The sequence below is a fragment of the Lolium rigidum genome, chromosome 6 (assembly GCF_022539505.1).
Source record: "Lolium rigidum isolate FL_2022 chromosome 6, APGP_CSIRO_Lrig_0.1, whole genome shotgun sequence".
Taxonomy (NCBI): domain Eukaryota; kingdom Viridiplantae; phylum Streptophyta; class Magnoliopsida; order Poales; family Poaceae; genus Lolium; species Lolium rigidum.
Genome location: NC_061513.1, coordinates 303136828 through 303159318, shown reverse-complemented (window position 1 = coordinate 303159318; position 22491 = coordinate 303136828). Strand labels below are relative to the sequence as shown.

Sequence of the window (22491 nt, the reverse complement as noted above, 5' to 3'; positions counted from 1 at the left end):
TATTCACCGCGGTAGAGGATGCGATCGTTGATGCATGCATGTATCTTCAGAACCTCTAAACCTAGAGGGCAGACAACCTTCTTTGCTTCGTACGTAGTGGCGGGCAACTCGTTATTCTTTGGAAACATATTCTTCAACATTTTCAGCAAGTTTTCAAATGCCGAGTCAGCTACACCTGCCTGTGCCTTCCATCTCGGCAAATCCGGTGTGCAGCCCAGCTTTTTCAGACCATCATCGCATCCGGGGTACGGCGCCTTCCTGTGATCCTCTAACATGCGATCCAAATTCTCCCTCTCTTTTTCAGTTTCGCAGCGTCTCCGTGCATCAGCAATGGTCCGACCAAGATCATCAACGGGATCATCACGTGCCTCTTCTTCACCTTCCCCTTCACCTTCCCCTTCACCTTCAGCATCCTCCATGAAAGTATCACCGAAATGAGAAAGATAGCTTTCATCATTGAAATCATCCCCTTCTTCATCTTCTTCCATTATAACCCCTCTTTCTCCATGCTTGGTCCAACAATTATAGCTTGGCATGAAACCGTGCCGAAGCGAGGTGCATGTGAACATCTCTTGAGGAAGAGTAACCCTTCCGATTCTTACACTTAACACATGGACAGATAACAAAACCCCCCGCTTGTTCGCATTAGCCACTACGAGGAAATCTTTCAAACCCGTACTGAACTCGCCGGAGAGTCGGTTACCGTACATCCATTGCCGATTCATCTGCATTATTATAATATAAAATATATAATTAACCATCATGCATTTGTTAAACTAACTAGCTACAAACAATATAAATTAAACAATGAACTACACACACATGCATATTTTATCAATGACACATCAAAGGTTCAACTTGCTAACCGCGATCGAGGAGGAAAAAATAAATGAGAAAGCTCAAGTGTGACTCCAACACTTCATATCATGTTTGTTTCATGCTCTTGGGGCATTTCATCAAACACCTTATGTGCATAAGAGGAACCAAAAGCAAACCTAACACTCACTTGTGAAGTTTGTGAAGAGAATGGCTCCAAATGGCTAAGTGTTGGCTGCTGGATGGGTATATATAGGGGAGGGGCTTTAGTCCCGGTTGGCACTAGCCAACCGCGACTAAAGGCCTTCGGGCACCTTTAGTCGCGGTTGGGCTGGCCAACCGCGACTAAAGCCCCCACGTGCACCAGCTGGCCACCGTGCGCCACTGGGCCCGGAGCCTTTGGTCGCGGTTCGCCACACGAACCGCGACTAAAGACCCCATTAGTCGCGGTTCCTTTACCTTCGCGACTTATGGGGCTTCCCGGAAGCCTGTTTTTCCACCAGTGGAGGAGGCTTAACTAGATGAGTTTTACTGTTACTTGATTTAAGCAGCTAATTAAACCACACATAGGTAAAATGTAAAAAGCAACTTGATCAAAGAGAAATAAAGATTCAGAAGACATGTGTCATTATATTTATGAATATCAAAGTATTGTTTAGAGTAATCAAAAGAAGTATTCCTTCAGCTACACCTCTGTTTGCAGCACCCATATTTTGTGAGACAATAATACATTCAAAGGAGAGTTTGTTGAATTAACCGTTAAGACGGCCCAAAACACATGTGTGAGACTTACCGCGGAAAAGTAACAAGAAGACCTAGAACTTGAAACCACGCAGATGCACAACAATGATGTCTTATTATTGCGGTCGGTATTATCATGTTGTATTACATTATGATACCCTAAATTTTTTTAAAATTTTCCTAGTGCGTTGTGAATTATATATATGTATTAAGAAATAAAATTTGAAGACCCGTGGAAAAGCACGAGCATTTGTACTAGTAGTATTAGAATCATCATAAGCTATATATATTTTAATACTATATACATTTAGAAAAAAACAGAGAGAGTATAAGTCATACAATACATTATATCCTATTATCATCTCTAGCAATTAACGAAAATAATTGGGAACTTTTGTTTCTAAGGAGGTAATAACACAAGCGACACCCACCTCAATTCACCCCTCCAACTCACTCTAGGTCCTAGCCCCTAAAAGTGTGCCATCTTGCAATACTGCCATCACCGTCGTAACCACCCGAGAGGTGCCACCGCAATGCACTTCCATGTGTAAGGGTACATTGCCACTACGTGTGTTTTTGGTAATTGATGATAATTCATATGTATTAATGTTTTCATTGAGTCTTTGTTTGAAGGAATAATCCATAGATTTTGCTTGAAGACCATATGTTGGATTCAAGATAGATGATATCAAGAGAGAAACTTTGGCTCGAAGTCGGTGTCACAATCCACCAAGCCTCATGAGTTGAGCTATCAGTGACCCAGACCTAGGGCACGCAATCAACTGAGGTGTTCCAGCTTGAATGGAGCATGAGCATTGTCAGCAAGCTCAAGCGGGATGCGGTTAATTCTCTCGCCCTCTTATAATGTCGGGTCACGATGTCAAAAGGGAGAGGAATATCGCTACGAGGGATCTCGAAGAAGGAGTTTGGAAGAGCGAGAAAAATGAACTCGAAGATAGAGTTCGGAAGAGCGAGACAAGGTAGTCTCCCCTTTTCGGTTTTTCTTGATTATAGGACCCCGCACCCATAAGAGGGGATCAAAGCTTTTATTTGGTATACTTGCAGCTCAAATCATGTCCTCTCTACTTCCATCAAAGTTTGCCATCTTTTTACATCAACATTTTCCACATTCATCTTGGTGTTTCTATGTGTTAGGTTCTTGAGCTTGTTGCGAGCTTTTCAATAAGCCCAAGTTCATCGAAAATGAAATCCGTATGCATATTCTACTGGACTTTTGAGTTTGGAGTTTTTATTAGTTTATGTTTTTTAGTTAGATCAAATCTTTATTATTGATGTTTTCTAAATTGTTGGACTATGATTTTTCTATGCATAAAGTTGTAGACCTCGTTTTTGCGATTCCAACAAGCCCAAGATCATCGAAAACGGGCTCCATATACGAAAGTTATGGCTTTTTTCGAACCAAGTGTTCCTCTTATTTTGTAAGGCCAGTACACACGCCCCTAACACCAGTTTTGGCCAGTCATATTGGCCTAGAGCCGATATGACTGTCCATGCACATTGTTGCACGATTTTGGCATAAAACGACTAGTTTTCCTATATATGGAAGGGGCTAATTTCGTGGATCTTTACCTTGTCTATTATTTTGAGATTCATATCAAGTTCTTCATCCTCTTACTCTCTCTTGCGCGCTTCTCCACCAATCCTTCGATCATGAGAGATTTAACAAACAACTTTCAGAGTGCGTCCATCCAATTGAAATATCTTTTCATCCTCTCTCTTTCCACTGAAAAGTTCTAGCTTCGATCTTGTTACTCTTGGAGGTTGAGTACTTCTAGGCAGTATTGGTCGTCGGGGGCGATCAAGTTTTGATCAAGCCGGAAAGTTTGTACATGATCGAAGGCCTCCCTAAGGTCTTCACATAGTAGAAAGGGATAATACTTCGCGGAAGGAGCTCACGGAGAAGAAGGCGGGCCTTCATGGCGTTCGGTGTCATTCATGGTAACCACACCTCTCCAACGGTGACTAGCTTTCCCTTAAGGAAGTGAACATTGGGATACATCATCGTCTCCGCGTGCTTCAGATATATCTTTTCACTTATTTAATTTATGATAGCCATCGACCTTGAAGTTCTCATATATGTATTTTTCATATAGGTTGCTCCACTTAGTTTGCATTAGGCCACATTATTTATCCGCATAGCCTAAAATTGCAAACAAGTCAAGAAATTTTGTTACAACCTATTCACCCCCTCCCCTCTAGGTTAATGATATTGAACTTTCACCCTTCCCTCTGTCTTAGAGGGAAAAGACGCCGCCTTCGGCGACTGCCAGAATCATAGGGAAGAGGGATCCCTCCGACGGGATCCTCCGGAGTTGATCGGACATGAACGACTTATGAGGATATTTTTTCTTTGACCGTTCAAAGTCTATGTTAGACTTGTACTAATATATCCACATAGACGTCACTCTGAAAAATTAACACAGTGGCTTTGGATATAAGTAAACTAACATAGTATCCCCTCTATCTAGTGAACCTTGTCTTATATTTTCAAAATTTAGACGTGTCGAAACATTAAATAATACACTAAATAATGTCTAGATACATTCAAATTTAAACAAATTTAAGATAACTTTAATGAGACGGAAGGAATACATCACTCTGAGCGGTTATTGCCCTCCTCGTTAGATGTTGGCGGCACCAGGTCGCCGCAATCATACCACATAATACTGGAGAGCCTTCGGAAGATTAACATGTAAAAGATTCAGCCATGGAACAGCTTGACCATACAACCTCGCAGACCGGCCTTGCACGTCGGTCCTGCCCTGCTGGACGCAGCCTGAAAGGTAGGCATCGGCGAACAGCAAAGCGGCCCGGCCACGCTGCTCCGACAAATAGGCTGCGACCACCTTTGCCGGCGTGGCCGCCCGCGACCCATCTCATGCGAGCGCCACCATGTCCTCTAGCGCAGAGCCCCCCCCCCCCCCCCCCCCGCCCTGCGCCAAGTCCAGCGTCATGGGGTGGAATGCATTGCCGACCACAGTAACCGGCCCTCGAGCAATTAACGAAAATTAATTAGACAATTTTGTTGCTAAGAGAAGAAATATATGGTACAATAATTTTCTCTTATTTTCCAAGGAAGTAATAACACAAGCTACACCTCCTCAAGCTACCCATATTGTTTTTTTTTTCCGTCCTGCCTGCTCCCGCGAGCGGCAGGGCGGAACCCTAGCCTCCACCCGGCGACCACCCCCTCCTCCGCCTCCTCCCTCCCTCGCCGTCGCCGCAGGGCGCCTCCGGGAAAAGCTCTGGGGCGTCGGCGGCGGCGGGGCCTCCTCTCCCCCTCGTCTGGAGGTGGCGGCGCGGGCCGGCGCAGTCAGCAGGGGCAGCGTCTCTGTGCAGGAGGCGACAGCGCCCGAACGGTGCGAGGCCTGCGTGGTTCCGGCTAGGTGGCGGCGCGGCTGGCTCCTTGCTGGCGCGTCCCAACGCTGGCGCGTCCGTGGCCATGGGTGGCGGCGGCGGGCCTGGATCTGGGCCGGTGGGCTTAGATCTGGGCCGGGCGTGGACTGGCTCGGGCTGGGTCGGCCTGAGGGGTCTCGTCCCTGGGCAGCCGGGTGTTGCCCAGTGCCCTCGACGGCAGAGGTTGGTGCGGGTCGAGGCCGTCGCTGGAGTTTGGCCGGGCTGGCAGTTCTCGTGCCTCCTCTGAATTCGTTCTTGGTAGGGACCAAGATGCCATCTCCGGCTTGCTACGGCCGGAGGATGGTGGGGTTTGGTGGTTGGGAGGGGGTGCTCCATTGGTGCGGTGGCGGTCGCCGACATCGCCTTCCTGTTGCCCTCCGGCCACCCTTGACCACCGGGGGACGGTGTGTCTCGGATTTTTGTTCCGCAGGTCTAGTGTGGCACCACTGGACTCCCTGACCTTCAGGGACGCTGGCGGGCTCGTTGGGGTGTTTGCGAAAGCAAAGCAAGGCGTTTGCCATTGCCGGCGACGACGACGTCCTTGGACGCCGTTCACCTTCTTGGAGGCGTGGCCACGACACACAACTTGTCGCCAGTTGCCTGCCCCTGGGCTCTGTCTGCTACCCTAGTTACTAGTGATCCATCCGAGCTCCTCCTCGAAACCCCTTTCGTTGAGGCCATGCGTCAGGCAGTACCCGGCTCCATATAGACGGTGTGTCTCCCCTTTGCGCAACCATTCCCGAGCCTAGGGTGGCTGTCTGTGGTGCGTCGTGGCAGGAGGCACCCCGGTGTTCTTCAACAGCTGGTGGTTTTTCGTGATTGGCATGCGCTGAGACTTAGGCGTTCTCTTGGGGTGGGTGCCGAAGCCTCCGCGAAAGCATTGCACAGCTGGCCTGTGCCGACAACGATGACGCTCGCGAGCGCCATTTTCCTTCCTGGAGGCGCTGTCATGAAGCTTCCCCCTTCGAGCTCGGAGTTTCGCCGGCTTCACTAGCGTAGTTAGCCAGATCTCGGGGTGTTGGTGGTCCTCTGTTTTGACAGGATGCTCAGTGTGCTAGTCCTGCATGGTTCAGATCCGCGGAGTGGCGGCTCGAGGCTTGGGGTCTCAAGCTGAGCCACCGGTGTTTTGCTGAAGTCTTGGGCGCTCTTGGAGATCCTGTAGTTTAGGGCATAGCCCTGGTCTGTTGTTCCTTTGTAGTAGGCTTTAGCTCTTCACCACCTGGGCTTGTATCTAGAGCTGGTATCCCCAGTTTTTTCTTTTCTTTTCTTTTTTCTTTGTTGCATGGCCGGTTGATGGCTTTGTTAATTCAAAGCTGGGCTCGTCGAGCCTTATGTTTAAAAGTCAGCTCTCCGACTCACTCTAGGTCCCGACCTCTAAGAGCGTGCCATCTTGCAACACCGCCATCACCACCATAACCGCCCGAGAGATGCCGCCGTGGTGAACTCCCCTGCCCTCCGTCTTAGAAGGGAAAGACGCCGCCTCCGGCGACTGCCATGAGCATAGGGCAGAGGATCCCTCCGACGGGTGACTTCTGCGTCCTTTTCGTTTCATCCTTTTTATTCCGTCAGTTAACAAACTGAACGAGAACAGCGCCACGATCCAAATTCTGCGCTTGCCATCCCACGTGCTTGGATCGTGCCGATGCGAGGAATAAGCAACGACTATGACTAAGCCTCAACATGAACAAAGCACGCTTCTGGCACCTACCATGAAGTCTTCATGCAGCTAAACAAACACCGCATGAGGCTACTGCTTATGTAGCTACTGAAGCAAAAAGAGAGGATAACTGACAGATACAGCGAGGTTAACACTAACACTCCTGCTTCACCGAATTGATGTAAAACATGGCATATCGGATATCACAGTTGTCACATGGAGCTGCTGTTATTCGGTAGTCCATGCACACGGACAGATACAGGTACAAGATTACATTACCCAGACTCAAAGCTGCTAAGATAGCTACGGCCGTACAGAAATTAAACTTGGTAGATAGCAGCAGATTACTGTAACCGAACTGAATGGAAATTGTAAGGTTGCAAGTTAACTAGAAGCATAAGGTAAATCAAAGTATCAAACTACTGATGAGTGCTCGAGCAGCTTGAATCAACAATGCAAAGGAATCCATCACCCCCGTCATCCCTTGACAGCCAAGACAGGTGAAGTAATGAACAGAGTGGCTACTGGATATATGGTGAGTCACTCGTGACTCGTCCGTCCTGCAGCGAAGGGAGCAAAATGAATTGGATGTTCGTTGGATTGATGGTTCGGATTCGGCCTCGCCGGCCATGCAGAGTACAGGCGGACCTTCACGTACTCAGTCCATCCCATTAACCAGCAACAGAACCAGTGACATCTTCTGGTTCTTTTCATCTCCTCCTTTCCTGTCCGAGCGTCGACTTCGAGCCCTGTGCGCGGGTGGATGACGGTCGGATTGCGCGGCGGCGTGTGGCACTGGTGGAATAATAGGAATGAGCTTCGAGAAGGTGAAATGCCCGCTACAGGCTACAGCTGACGAGATCATCCGATGAGCCATCAGTCAGACGGAGGAGTTCATGGAGGTGTTCAGTCAAAGCAAGAAGAGAAAAGATGCAGACAAGTAGAACCCGCCGGTAGAGGGCCTTCTAGAGCTAAACTGTGACGCTGCATACTCTGGGTCAGACCCATGCAACATACGGAGTGGCCGTTAGAGATCACCATGGGTCCATGGCGAACTAATTTTGGCAAGAGCAGGAAAAGTTGAAGGAATCCATGATGTTTTCGGTGCAGAGTTCCATGCAATGGAACATGCTGTGGATACTGATGTGGACATCGGAGCTATCCGGGTGGTTTTTGAGACTGATTCTGAGTTTCTTGCCTTAGCTCTGAACAGAAGAAGTCACGAATTTTCTCAGCTTGCACTGTCTATTGATGAAATGAAAATTTATTTGAATGCCTGGTTCTCTAGTAATGAAGTGCGTGATTGTAGACGCAATGCAAACAAACTTGCACATGAACTAGCTAATCTGGGCAAGACATGTAATGCCAATCAGATTTTAGTATGGGATGATGATGTACCGGTATAGGTTGCCGAAGTTTTGGTGGCTGATCTGCCCATTTTATCATAATAAAGGCTGATATTTTGAAAATATTTTTTCTAGAAACTGGCTGGCCAACACGGCATGCATCCTTGCATATACAAATTAAAGACATAATAAAATTTGGACAAATGTGTTGTTGACTGCTTGATCAAAGTGTACTAGGAAGAAAGTAGTGTTTTCCTTGAACAATTAGACGGTAAAATTTGTTTAGTTTACGGAACAGCTCCTTTGGGTAAATTATGTAGAGATTTAATCCCGTTTTGGATATTTTATCAAAGGAAATCAACTTAAGCTATATGATCCAAGGCTAATGAACTTTTGGATAAGTAACCAATTTTTTCACTAACATTTCATGTCATCTCAATCGTAGCTTCGCCCCCTCAGAGTTTTTCTTCAAAGTCTGCTACTATCGGAGAGGGTTTAAGAATCAATTGACAAGGTTCTCACTGACGTCTCATGGAACAATGTCTTGAGAAACCAAGGGAATAATGCAAGGTGGGCACTTGATGAAAAATCAAGATGATTACATTGAAAGGGCAAGAGTGGCAATAAAAAAACCATAAAGAGGAAATGATGATCCTTACGGCCAACAAATCGACCATGGATGCAGAGGCGAAGGCGTACTACACAATATATCATCTACACATCTTACAATAAATGGGGATTGCAGTGGTGGAGTCGACGGCCCCAACACAGGCGGCACGCAGTAGATGAACCATCACGGCCGGCCATGGATGAGCCAACGTCTTTCATTTAAGAGAGTGGATTTTGTACACGCAGGGATGGGTACGTGAGCTATCATGTCCGTTTGTTACAGTTTGAGATTCGTGCCACTATTTTCAGGTCTCACATATTTGTGCACTAGAAAAATAGGTCCCATCACACTGTACTTTCCGCCAGTGCCCTGAAATCCAGTTGGAAGTAGCCTTTTCGGCATACCACTGTACCATTCGTAGGCCATGCACCTTCTCCCTCTCGGCAGTCTCGTCAGCCCGCCCTTGGATGCCGCACCAGCGTGGTGACAGTGACACCACCGCGCGTGCACACGGCCTACACGTTATCCGAGTTCGCCGTAAGCTCACCTAGCGCATGTGTCGCGCTCTCCCTGGCTGGAATGGTGGCACCGGCAGCGGCGTTCTCCGGCAGCTGCACAAGCTGGGCAATCACGCCCACCTTGACTAGCTTTCCTCTGTTTTTTTTTTTAGAAATGGGAGCATCGCCCCAGCCTCTGCATCAATTGATGCACACAGCTGTTTTATTGCATAGTTTAATATTCAGAAGTTATACAACTCAAGAGGTAAAACTTAACCAGCGGAAATTTAAAATAAAAGATAATTATGCAAGTTGCAATCTCTTAATAGGCTGCCAGCCACCCTGGTTGTAGATATCCCGAGCAACCGTCTCCCGGACGGCTGCATCCGGAATCCATATGCGCACGCTGAGCCTCCGGTAGTAGGTATGACCATTCGTGGATCCGGTGCGTAACCATACGGATAACCTGTAAAAATTTAGCATTTGAGCTTCTGTTAAAGACAATATCATTGCGACCATTCCATATAGCCCACATCAAAGCACAAATACCCGTTCGAATATGTCCTTTAGATATTTTATCAACACCATTTAGCCAATTTCCAAACATATTTGTAACATTGGTCGGTGGAGGGATATTAAAAGTATACTGGATGGTTCTCCAAATTAGCTTTGCGAAGGGATAATCGAAAAATAAGTGGTTTATGGTTTCATTAGAGTCACAGAAAACACAATTCTTACACCCATTCCAATTTCTTTTTGCGAGATTATCCGTATGAATCTGAGCTCAAATGCTAAATTTTTACAGGTTATCCTCTGTATGAATCTGAGCTCGCGATGACAGCTACGGCGCCGGCGGCCTCCTCTTGGATGCTCGAGCCTCGTGACTCGAGGAAGCCGACGAGCATTGCGACACCATCGTCCATGTCGATAGCGATGAAACGCATGCAGGCCTCGTCTTCGGACACGAGCTCGCAGGTGGTGGCCAGCGCACGGGCTCGGCTCGGAGTAGTCTGGACGGGGCCGCCTATCCTGACCCTGGAGAAGAGGTTGAAGAACCTCTTCGACGACGCCCGCGTCGGCGCCAGGTCTCACTGCGAGGATGGCCTGGAACGGTGCCGGCGCGCCGGAGGAGGAGGCCATCTCGTTGAGCTGCCCCACATGCACCTCCAGCTTGGTGCTGAGGCATCATGCGCACACACATGCCTCCGACGGAACATCGACGTGACCGAGGCCGGCAGCCGCACGATGCTGCTAGCCGAAGCTGATGTACACGGACGCCGGCGGCCGTGAGTCGAGCCACGAGATGACGCGGCCGGCTTCAACGTCAGCATGGTTGCCGCAGCCGGTCCTGGTGTATCACCACCCTCGGGAGCCCGACAAGCTTGAGGGGGAGGCCTGCCGCCTGCCTTGGTAGCGCCCTCGAAGGCAGTCAGCGCACAACTCTTGGTGTTGGCCGTCATCGCCACCATGGTTGTCGCCATGTGTTGGAAAATGTTTTTTGTCAGGCACATGCAATGGAGGCTGTGGAAGGCTGATGCATAGCACGGACTGGCACGGACGGCGGCGACCGTGCGTCGAGCCACGAGCCACGTGAAGTGCAGCACCAGCCTCGGGATGCCGAGGGCATCACACGCCTAGCTAGCCATCCACGGGTTGCGGGAGTCGGCGACGAGGAAGTCCGGTCGGCGCAGCAAGGCTCGGAGGTACACCTCCAACGGCTTGGTCATCTTTCCAAATGGACTCGAATACATGATCATGTCGACCATCTCGTCGGCGATCTCCAGCCCCTAGGCAGTCCGAGCTGCGGGCCATGGAATTGGAGCTCGAAAAGCTCGACGGCGAGGCTCGCCGCTCGCCTAATTGGTGGCGCCCTCGAAGGCGGCCATGTTGCGCGCGGTGTTGATGGGCGTGGTGACGACGGAGACGCGCGGCCTGCCGGCGGCGATGAGGTGTGTCGGGTCTACCATGGGGATGATGAGACCCTGCGCCACCGTCGGAACACCGAGGATGTGGCCATGTGCAACAAGAAGATGAGGAGCGTTGAATTACCGTACATGCACATGCGTGGTACTGCTCACTCGTTCTCTGTCCTGCTGGTTCCTCGCGTTCAGTCTCACTCCATGGCATGGCAGAGAGCCTGGGACCCGTTCAATCAATTACGGAGTAGTAGTTCACTGGTGGAAAAAGGGGCTTTGGTCGCGGTTGGCAACTGCCATTAGTCGCGGTGGCCCAACCGCGACCAAAGTAGCGCGACTAAAGGCCCCCCCCTTTAGTCGCGGTTCCTTACGAACCGCGACTAAAGGCCCATACACGTGGGCCGCGAGGCGGCGCCAGGGCGGAGGACCTTTAGTCGCGGTTCTTCCGGCCAACCGCGACTAAAGGCCTCCGCAGGGTTTAGGGTTTAGCCCCCCTCCCCCTAAATCTGGTTTCTTTTTAATTTGTATTATTTTATTTCTTTTGGGTTTTAATTTTGAAGGAGTTTCACATATTCTACGGTACTGTATACATACATGCATATGAATGTACAATTTCAAACAAATTTGAAATTAGAACCAAAAAGAATTCAAGAGGAATATACAATGTATATTCAATATCGGATGACCATATACAATATATATTCAATATCGGATGACCATATACAATTTTGAACAAGTTAGTTACAAATTCCGGTGCACATAAAGATCTACGTCATCGTAATAGTGTTCTCCTCTAGGATCGATGACTTCCCTCGCCAACCATCCAGCTAGTTCCTCTTGAAGTGGTCGGAAGCGAGCTTCGGACTAAGCGTCTTCCGGAGGTTATTCCTCGAGGATGTTGTTCTCACACGTCCGGTCCCGCTCATTGCGGTATCTCCGGATCCTCTCACAAACATAGTATCCACATAGATTGGTCCCCGGTGGCTGAGTATCCCCAGTCGTCGACACTTGCCATTTTAAAATGTAGCTCTTTTTTGAATTCACCGACCTTGGTATCTACGAACCGTCTCCAAACCCTACGAGGCAAAGAAAATTAAATAAACAAGAGAGTTATTAATTAGTTACTTGATATTAGGAAATGATGAACGAAATAGGCCGATCGATATAGAGCGCAAATGAATGAAAATAATTACTTTTGCATCATTTTTCTCATGTCGCCCCAAAGCGCCGGATCCATATTCGGAGAGTCGTGGACGAGAACTGAGGAGGTCTGAACTTTAATTACCATAAGAATCCAGTGGAACCTGCGGACACGATACATGCACGAGTCATGCATAACTCATCAATTAGCCACATACCATGCATGGAGTAAACAAAAGAGAATGTGCTCAAGACAGAAACACTCACCCAAAATGGTAAGGAAATAGAATATCACTTTTCTCTTGCTGTTTTCTAATAAACCGCCACGGAGTCTTCCTCCACGTCGGCGGGGTGGTGTTCTAACACATATGAATTAACGATGTGTGGGTCAATGAACCCAACATCATGGATGTTCCTTATTCGCATTTCCCGCTTCTTCATTCCGCATAATATATAGCGTACACAACAAGATAGTTAGGACAATATATATATATATATATATAGTGCGGGCAATGAACGAGATGGGGTAGAAATTAATAAATCACTTACGAACGTAGCAACCGATGATAGATTTGTCGAGCTCGCGCAGATTGAACAGCTGGAACAATTCACTCGGAGGAATTTGTACCCGGTAACGTTTGAAGTGATGCACATATTTAACTTCCGCATAGATATAGTCTTTGGCGTTTTCATGTTTTATGTAACCCTTGTACCAATTTAGCAGACCTTTCATTTGTCGAGGTAGATCTTCTTCCTGCGCAGGCTCGATGAGAGGGCCATTCTTCACATATGTAAATACTACGTCCTTCATTGGCGCCTCATCAAGGCCTAACACTGCACGAAGAGTGATACCTAAGTCGGCCGCTTGTTTTCCGGCACTTTCTACGGTCAATCCATGTGCTGCCGCAGCTGCTATGATATCGGGGGCATCCGGACCGGCGGCTTGCACTATGAGCGGGGCGATCGATTGTTTACTTTGTTCCCCGAGCTGGGCAACTTCTTTCCCCCTTTCTAATTTTTTCTCGGCCTCGTCCTCCAAGGCTTTCTTCTCCGCCAACTCTTTCCTGTTCTTGAACGCGAGTGCTTGCCTACGAAGTTCACGTAAATAGTCGTCGAGCAGATTCTTCGCGGCTTGGGACGGTGTGTTCAAAAATGACTTAGCCCACTGCTTTTCCTTGTCGGAATATACCGGCTTGGGCTCGCCCTCTATTTTCTTCTTGACGCTCGCTCTGCCATTTCTCTAAATCAGCAGCCGCGCCCGCCTCGACTTCCTCGGCACTACTTTCCCAAGACCTCCTGGGGAGAGGCTTCGGTGATACCTCCGGTACCTTTGTTTTCTTAGGTACGTAAGGGTCCGGGTTAATAACCCAGGACTGCTTCGCTTCTTCGCCGGAGGTGGATTGGGGGCGGTACCGGTGTCCGATCACCCGCCGGACGAGGAGCGGGGGCGGCGTCGGGCCGACGTGAATGAGGTGTATTAGGTGAAGCACCACCGCCACCGTCACCGCCACCGCCACCGTCACCGCCACCGCCACCGCCACCGTCACCGCCACCGCCACCACCACCACCGTACGGGGGTGGACTTGTTGGCGCCTCGCCCGGAAACTTGATAAATTTCTTCCGCCATAGAATGAGCTGGCGCTTGACATCTCCAAGTCTTTTCACCCCTTCGGGTGTAGCAATGTCAATGTCCAGGTCCTCAAACCCTTGGACTATCTCCTCCACCGTCACACGAGCATAGCCATCTTGAATGGGGTTGTTGTGGTGGAGTGCTCCAGTGGTAAAACACTCGCCGATGGCTACCTTCATGGACATGTTCCCGATAGGATAATACGGATGACATGCTTTCATCTCCTTTATATCGTCCACGGGGTAGCGAGGAGGCTCCGGTGCAGTAACTTCGACCACCGAGCTGAGGCTCCGGTGCAGTAATTTCGATCGTCGGTGCACCAGCCGGTGAGGCCTCCGTGGAAGCCACGCTGCTTCTTCTCCGCTGCTGGCTTCCGAGATCCATTGGATGATCTTCATGCTGCGCCCGAGCTGCATCTCTTTCGGCGACTAGTACACTCATGGTTTTCTTCATCACATCCATTTCCGTTACCAACTTCGCCACAACATCTGCATCCCGATCCATCTTTCTCTTACGGCTTCTGTAACCGTACGGGTCATCTTTCTGGGGGAACCCTAGTTTCCACGAAATGTCCCCGGGCATGCCTCGTACACGTCCTCCGTGTTCGGGATTCCCGAGGGCTTTTGTCGGGCGTCGTTCTCTCTGTTGAACCTGATCCTCCCCTCTTGAGCATCCCTCATTGCCTCAATAAGGTTTTGGGTGGGTGTAATTATTTTGCCCTGGTAAACACACTCCCTGTCTCCGGGTTCGGCGATCCCCCATGCCCGTACCACCAGCTTTTGGCCCTTGGGTCCCATCCCTCCGTACCTGGACGGATTCCTCGCGCCCTCGGCTCGTTCTCCATCTTCTCCCACTTAGGCTGCCAAAAGCGATACCCTCCTGGCCCCATTTTATGATTGTACTCCTTCTTGGCCGCATTTTCCTTATTTTTTCGATAGTTCAAGGAACTGCTCCGATTTCTTTTGCTTCACAAATTCTGGCCAATCATGTTGCAGTTTCTCATATTGTCCTTTGAAATCCGGAGTCTTGCCCTGGTTGACAAAGTCATGGGCTAGATTATGCTTGTATTTCCGGAATGCGTTGGCCATCCTAGAAAGAGCGAACTATTTGACTAGCTTGCGCCTCTTCTTGTTTTCCGCAATCTTGTTACCCTCCTCATCGTATTTGCGGTATTCCGGAGGTAGAACGAAATGTTCCATAAGCTTGTTCAAGCAATCTTTTTTTTCTCTCTGTTCGACAAAAGTGAAACCAACACGTGCCTTCTTTGGCTCATTCCACTCCTGGCGGGTGATCGAGACGTTGTCTCTAACAACGGCTCCGCATTGGCTGACAAACTTGGTGGCGTTCTTGCTGGGCTCCAGCGGCCTGCCGGTTGCTTCGTCGACAACATCGATGGTGCATGTTTCTCCCGCTTTCATCGTCTTGGTTGCGCCACGCTTTGACGACGACGTACTCGATTTTTCGACGATCCGGCCGAGGGCTAAAATAAGAAAGAGAGTCGCGCGCGTTAGTACACACACATTTATTCAAATCAGTTAGTTGTATCACCAGACGCTCAATATGTATATATATATACCTCGGCGCCGGAGGTGGTTGCTACTTCCAAGCGAAGATCGTCGTTTATCGACGTTTCTTCCGCACCATCTTGCCGACAGCGCCCTTCATCTTCACCCTCAAGGTTCGGATAAGAAGAGATATCATCTTCTTCTTCTCCGGTCGGCACATATATAACATCGCCTTTTATGATGCCGAAGATATGGTCTTCGGCGACCGGATCATAGTTGTCCGAGAATCGGGTCAGCTCTATCGTCCGCCATATGTCGATCCTGAAAACATGTAGTCAAAACAAATTAATTGTGTATATGCCAGCATTATCATATCTCTTCTACATATAAAAGAGAGGGCGATGAGGGAGGCGAGAGGGGGACGCGGTGATCGCGTGACCGAGAGAACAGGTGGTGGTGGCGAAAGGGGGACGCAGGTGACCGCGTGACCGAGAGACCGGTGTAGGTGGGTTCGGGATGCGAGGAGAGGCGGAGTGGCGCGCTATGGCTCGACGCACTTGCTGGGTTGGCGGCGGCTCGATTTGGGGATGAGATTGCCGGGCCGAGAAAAAAAAGATGGAGGGAAGACGGTGACGTAGGTGGGACCATACGGGGCGGAGGCACGGGACGAAGTTTTCCTTAGCGTTTTCTTTACACAATCTTTTAGTTTTTTCACAATCTTTTTTAAGTCAAATTTTAGTTTTAGCGTCGCGATTTCTTTTAAGTTACAAATTTAGCGTCGCGATTTCTTTTAAGTTATAAATTTAGCGTCGCGATTTCTTTTAAGTTACAAATTTAGCGTCGCGATTTCTTTTAAGTTACAAATTTAGCGTCGCGATTTCTTTTAAGTTACAAATTTTTAGTTACAATTTAAATTACAAATTTTAGTTACACTTTTAATTACAAAGTTTAGTTACAATTTAAATTACATGTTTAGTTATAATTACATGTTTAAATTACACTTTAATTACAAATTTCCGTTACAATTTTAGTAAAAAAAAACTAAAAAAATTCTCTCCTCGATCTCTCTTCTCTCTCCTCTCCCTCTCTGTATGTGTAGACGACACGGGCGGCGGGCGTGCGCCGGCGCCGCCGCGGCCAGGGACGGGCGCGCGCGCGCGGGCGGCGAACGGTGGCCCGGCCAGGCCGCGGGATCGGGGCGCGGCGGGGAGGCGCGGCGGCGAAGTGGCCGGCCGGATCGAGGGCGAGCGCGCGCGCGCGGGCGGCCGGTACGTGGAGGGGCGCGGCGAGGAGAAGGAAGGGGGCCGGCGAGACGAACGGCGGTGGCTCTCCTCCGGCGGCGGCGTGGCTCCTCCGGCGGTGGCGTTGTCGAGGGCGCGCGATGCGGCGGCGTCGAGGGCGACGGCGGCAGACCTTCGGCGCGCGAGATGAGACGGCGAGTCGAAGAGTGGAGAAGATGAAGTGGGGCGCACGGCGCGTGAGTATTTATACTCGACGACCTTTAGTCGCGGTTCGGGACACAAACCGCGACTAAAGGGTACCTTTTAGTCGCGGTTGGTGTCCCCAACCGCGACTAAAGGCTATTTTCGCCCGTTTTTGCGTTTCCGCGGAAACGACCTTTAGTCGCGGTTGGGGATACCAACCGCGACTAAAGGTGCTTTTTCAGATTCATTTCAATTTAAAATCTTAAAAATACAATTCAAAATGTTTAAAATACATATAATATATCAAAAAATTCATAAAAATAAAACTAATTCAATTCAAAATCTTAAAAATACAAATAATATATCAAAAAATTCAGAAAAATAAAACTAATTCAATTCAAAATTTTAAAAATACAAATTATATATCAAAAAAATCAGAAAAATAAAACTAATTCATTTCAATATGTTAAAAATACAAATAATATATCAAAAAATTAAGAAAAATAAAACTAATTCAATTCAAAATGTTTAAAATACATATAATATATCAAAAAATTCATAAAAATAAAACTAATTCAATTCAAAATCTTAAAAATACAAATAATATATCAAAAAATTCAGAAAAATAAAACTAATTCAATTCAAAAATTTAAAAATACAAATTATAAAAAATTCATAAAAATAAAACTAATTCAATTCAAAAGTTCGTTGGCCCCCTCTTCCCGCCTCTTTCCGCCGACCCCCTCTTCCCTCCTCGTCTTCCCGCCATTTCTTCCCTGTCTTCCCGCCTCTTTCTTCCCGCCAATTGTTTCCCGCCAATTTCTTCCGGCCTCTTTCTTCCCGCCAATTTTTTCCCGCCAATTTCTTCCCGCCACTTTCTCCCCGCCTCTTTCTTCCCGCCTCCTGTCTTCCCGCTCCCATTTCTCCCGCCGTTTCTCACTACATATATGTTGCCCGGCTTGGGCAGCATTATCACATCTCTACAATCTCTCATCACTCTCTCATGGCTTCCAACGCACCCACTCTAACCTACCAGCAGGTGGAGGAGCTTTGCGCCTCGAACTACCCTTGCCCACCGGGCTACCGCGTCCCTGCCGGGCACCGGAGCCTAAGCGCCGGCGGCGTGCCGGTCCCTCCCATCCCTCGAGTGCTGCGCGCCGGGCGGCCATCACGAACCACTACTACCTCGACCTCACGCCGGAGCAGCGGATGAATCCCCGCCGGCATCCCGATAACCAGCATACTTGGGACGCCTTCTTCATCAATCGGCGTGAGAGGGCGCTCGCCGAGGTATGAGGAGGACGGTCCGCCTCCGGAAACTTCCACGAGGCCGGCCGTCGGCTATGGTGGTACGGCCGGACTCGCGGAGCGTCATGGACTACATCACGGCCGGCGATATCCCCCGCCTGCGCTACCCTCGGTTCGAGCCACGAGCGCCGCCCGACGACAGCGACGACGACAGCGGCGACGACGACGCCGGCAACTTAGAAGGCGACGACTACCCAGTACAACGGCGGCGGCTATGAAGACTACGAGTATGCATATTATACGCCTAGGCAGGAGTATGACTAAATCACTCCAAATTTCATGTATGCAGGAGTATGACTTAGTCACTCCAAATTTTCTATATGCAGGAGTATGACTTAGTCACTCCAAATTTCATGTATGCAGGAGTATGACTTAGTCACTCCAAATTTCCTATATGCAGGAGTATGACTTAGTCACTCCAAATTTCATGTATGCAGGAGTATGACTTAGTCACTCCAAATTTCATGTATCATCGGTGCTATCTCGAGTCAATTGAATCATTCGAAAATGGACACCAAACACATCACGGGTAATATAATTCACATGATTCATTCAACAAAGTTTGGTACAATTAATAAATTATTACACATCATTTCTTCCCTTGTGTCCCCGCTTGCTTACGATTGTGCCGTATCCATGGAGCATCCTCATCATTTAACTTAATGCTTGGGTCGGTGTTCACTTTGAAGGGCGGAATTTCAGCAAACATATTATAATCTTCCGACATGTCTGTCTTGTCCTCCACTCCCACGATGTTTCTTTTCCCTGAAAGAACAATGTGGCGCTTTGGATCATCGCATGATGTACTCGATCGTTTTCTTATCTTTTCGTTTCCTCGGTTTGCTACTCATGTCCTTCACATAGAAAACCTGAGCGACATCTTTCGCTAGGACGAATGGTTCGTCAAGGTAACCAAGATTGTTGAAATCCACCATTGTCATTCCGTATTGCTGGTCCACCTTTACCCCACCTCCTGTTAGCTTGAACCACTTGCACCGGAACAAAGGGACCCTAAAGGAGGGTCCATAGTCAAGTTCCCATATCTCCTCTATGTAACCATAATATGTGACCTTTTGCCCATTCTCGGTTGCTACATCAAAGCGGACACCACTGTTTTGGTTGGTGCTCTTTTTATCTTGTGCGATCGTGTAAAATGTATTCCCATTTATCTCGTACCCTTGGAAAGTCGTTATAGTCGAAGATGGTGTCTTGGCCAACATGTACAGCTGATCTACAACCTTATTGTCACTCATTAAATGTTTTCTCAACCAACTGCCGAAAGTCTCCATGTGGGCCTTCCTAATCCAGGATTCGGGCTTCCCGGGGTTGTCCGAGCGTAAAATATTCTTGTGTTTCTCAAAGTACGGAGCCACCAAGCTGGAATTGGTCAGAACTGTGTGGTGTGCTTCGGTCGTGAGAATGGCCGTCCATACATATCATTGATTTCCTTCCGATCGTGCCTTTTCCACTTAGTCTCCCCTCATGCCGCGATTGAGGAAGACCAATCGGCTTAAGGTCAGGAACAAAGTCAACACAAAACTAAATTACCTCCTCATTTCCATAGCCCTTGGCGATGCTTCCTTCTGGCCTAGCACGGTTACGAACATATTTCTTTAATACTCCCATGAACCTCTCGAAGGGGAACATATTGTGTAGAAATACGGGACCGAGAATGGAAATCTCATCGACTAGGTGAACCAGGAGGTGCGTCATAATATTGAAGAAGGATGGCGGGAACACCAACTCGAAACTGACAAGACATTGGATCACATCGTTCTGTAACCGTGGTAGAACTTCTGGATTGATTACCTTCTGAGAGATTGCATTGAGGAATGCACATAGCTTCACAATGGCTACTCGAACATTTTCCGGCAGGAGCCCCCTCAAAGCTATCGGAAGCAATTGCGTCATAATCACGTGGCAGTCGTGAGACTTCAGGTTTTGGAACTTTTTCTCCGCCATGTTTATTATTCCCTTTATATTGGACGAGAATCCTGACGGGACCTTCATACTGCTCGGGCATTCAAAAAAGATGACCTTCTCTTCTTTGGTCAGAGCGTAGCTGGCACGACCTTGAAACCGTTCCGGATGCTGGTCATCAGGGTCTTTCAAACTTTGCTGGTCCTGCCGTGCTTCCTTTGTATCATTTGACTTCCCATACACGCCCAAGAAGCTTAGGATGTTCACGCAAATATTCTTCGTAACGTGCATCACGTCGATTGCGAGAGCGGACTTCTAGGACTTTCCAATATTCTAGCTCCCGGAATATAGATTTCTTCTTCCACATGGCTACGTGCCCGTCAGCTCCCTTCGGAACTGATTGTCCGCCGGGACCCTTTCCAAAGATGACTTTCAAACCCTTGACCATATCAAATACCTCAGCACCGAGTGTGTTCCGCGAGGCTTCGGCCGGTGATCTGCCTTGCCGTTGTAATGCTTGCCTTTCTTTCTTCATTGGATGACCTTTCGGAAGAAATCGACGATGCCCAAGGTACACGTTCTTCTTACAATTTGGCAAATGTACACTTTCGGTCTCATGTAAGCAGTGCGTGCATGCATTGTATCCCTTATTTGACAGTCTCGAAAGGTTACTAAGAGCAGGCCAATCGTTGATGGTTACGAAAAGCAACGCTCGTAGGTCAAATTCCTCTTCTTTGTGCTCATCCCACACACGGACACCAGGTCTGCCCCACAGCTGTAAAAGCTCATCAACTAATGGCCTTAGGTACACATCGATGTCGTTGCCGGGTTGCTTCGGACCTTGGATGAGCACAGGCATCATAATGAACTTCCGCTTCATGCACAACCAAGGAGGAAGGTTGTAGATGCATAGAGTCACGGGCCAGGTACTATGGCTGGAGCTCTGCTCGCCAAAAGGATTCATGCCATCCGTACTTAGACCAAATCTTATGTTCCTTGCGTCGGCTGCAAAATCTTTGAACTCTCTGTCGATCTTTCTCCATTGCGTTCCATCCGCGGGGTGTCTCAACTCCCCGTCCGACTTACGGTCCTCTTTGTGCCATCGCAACAACTTGGCATGCTCTTTGTTCCCGAACGGACGTTTCAACCGTGGTATTATAGGAGCATACCACATCACCTTGGCGGGAACCCTCTTCCGGGTTTCGGCCCTCAACATCGTCACCGGGGTCATCGCCTCGATCTTATAACGCAATGCGGTGCATACCGGGCATTCATTCAAATTCTCGTATTCACCGCGGTAGAGGATGCGATCGTTGATGCATGCATGTATCTTCGGAACCTCTAAACCTAGAGGGCGGACAACCTTCTTTGCTTCGTACGTAGTGGCGGGCAACTCGTTATTCTTTGGAAACATATTCTTCAACATTTTCAGCAAGTTTTCAAATGCCGAGTCAGCTACACCTGCTCGTGCCTTCCATCTCAGCAAATCCAGTGTGCAGCCCAGCTTTTTCAGACCATCATCGCATCCGGGTACAACGCCTTCCTGTGATCCTCTAACATGCGATCCAAATTCTCCCTCTCTTTTCAGTTTCGCAGCGTCTCCGTGCATCAGCAATGGTCCGACCAAGATCATCAACGGGATCATCACGTGCCTCTTCTTCACCTTCCGCTTCACCTTCCCCTTCACCTTCAGCATCCTCCATGAAAGTATCACCGAAATGAGCAAGATAGTTTTCATCGATGAAATCGTCCCCTTCTTCATCATCTTCCATTATAACCCCTCTTTCTCCATGCTTGGTCCAACAATTATAGCTTGGCATGAAACCGTGCCGAAGCAGGTGCATGTGAACATCTCTTGAGGAAGAGTAACCCTTCCGATTCTTACACTTAACACATGGACATATAACAAAACCCCCCGCTTGTTCGCATTGGCCACTACGAGGAAATCTTTCAAACCCGTACTCGAACTCGCCGGAGAGTCGGTTACCGTACATCCATTGCCGATTCATCTGCATTATTATAATATAAAATATATAATTAACCATCATGCATTTGTTAAACTAACTAGCTACAAACAATATAAATTAAACAATGAACTACACACACATGCATATTTTATCAATGACACATCAAAGGTTCAAGTTGCTAACCGCGATCGAGGAGGAAAAAATAAATGAGAAACCTCAAGTGTGGCTCCAACACTTCATATCATGTTTGTTTCATGCTCTTGGGGCATTTCATCAAACACCTTATGTGCATAAGAGGAACCAAAAGCAAACCTAACACTCACTTGTGAAGTTTGTGAAGAGAATGGCTCCAAATGGCTAAGTGTTGGCTGCTGGATGGGTATATATAGGGGAGGGGCGTTAGTCCCGGTTGGCCTGGCCAACCGCGACTAAAGGCCTTCGGGCACATTTAGTCGCGGTTGGGCTGGCCAACCGCGACTAAAGGACCCCACGTGCACCAGCTGGCCACCGTGCGCCCTGGGCCCAGGCCTTTGGTCGCGGTTCGCCACACGAACCGCGACTAAAGACGCCATTAGTCGCGGTTCCTTTACCTTCGCG

General features: G+C 48.5%; 1 pseudogene; it reads right to left on the bottom strand.

The window, feature by feature from the left end:
- Positions 1-10408: 10408 nt before the first annotated feature.
- LOC124664499 lies at positions 10409-11111 on the bottom strand (annotated as a pseudogene).
- Between the last annotated feature and the right edge of the window lie 11380 nt (positions 11112-22491).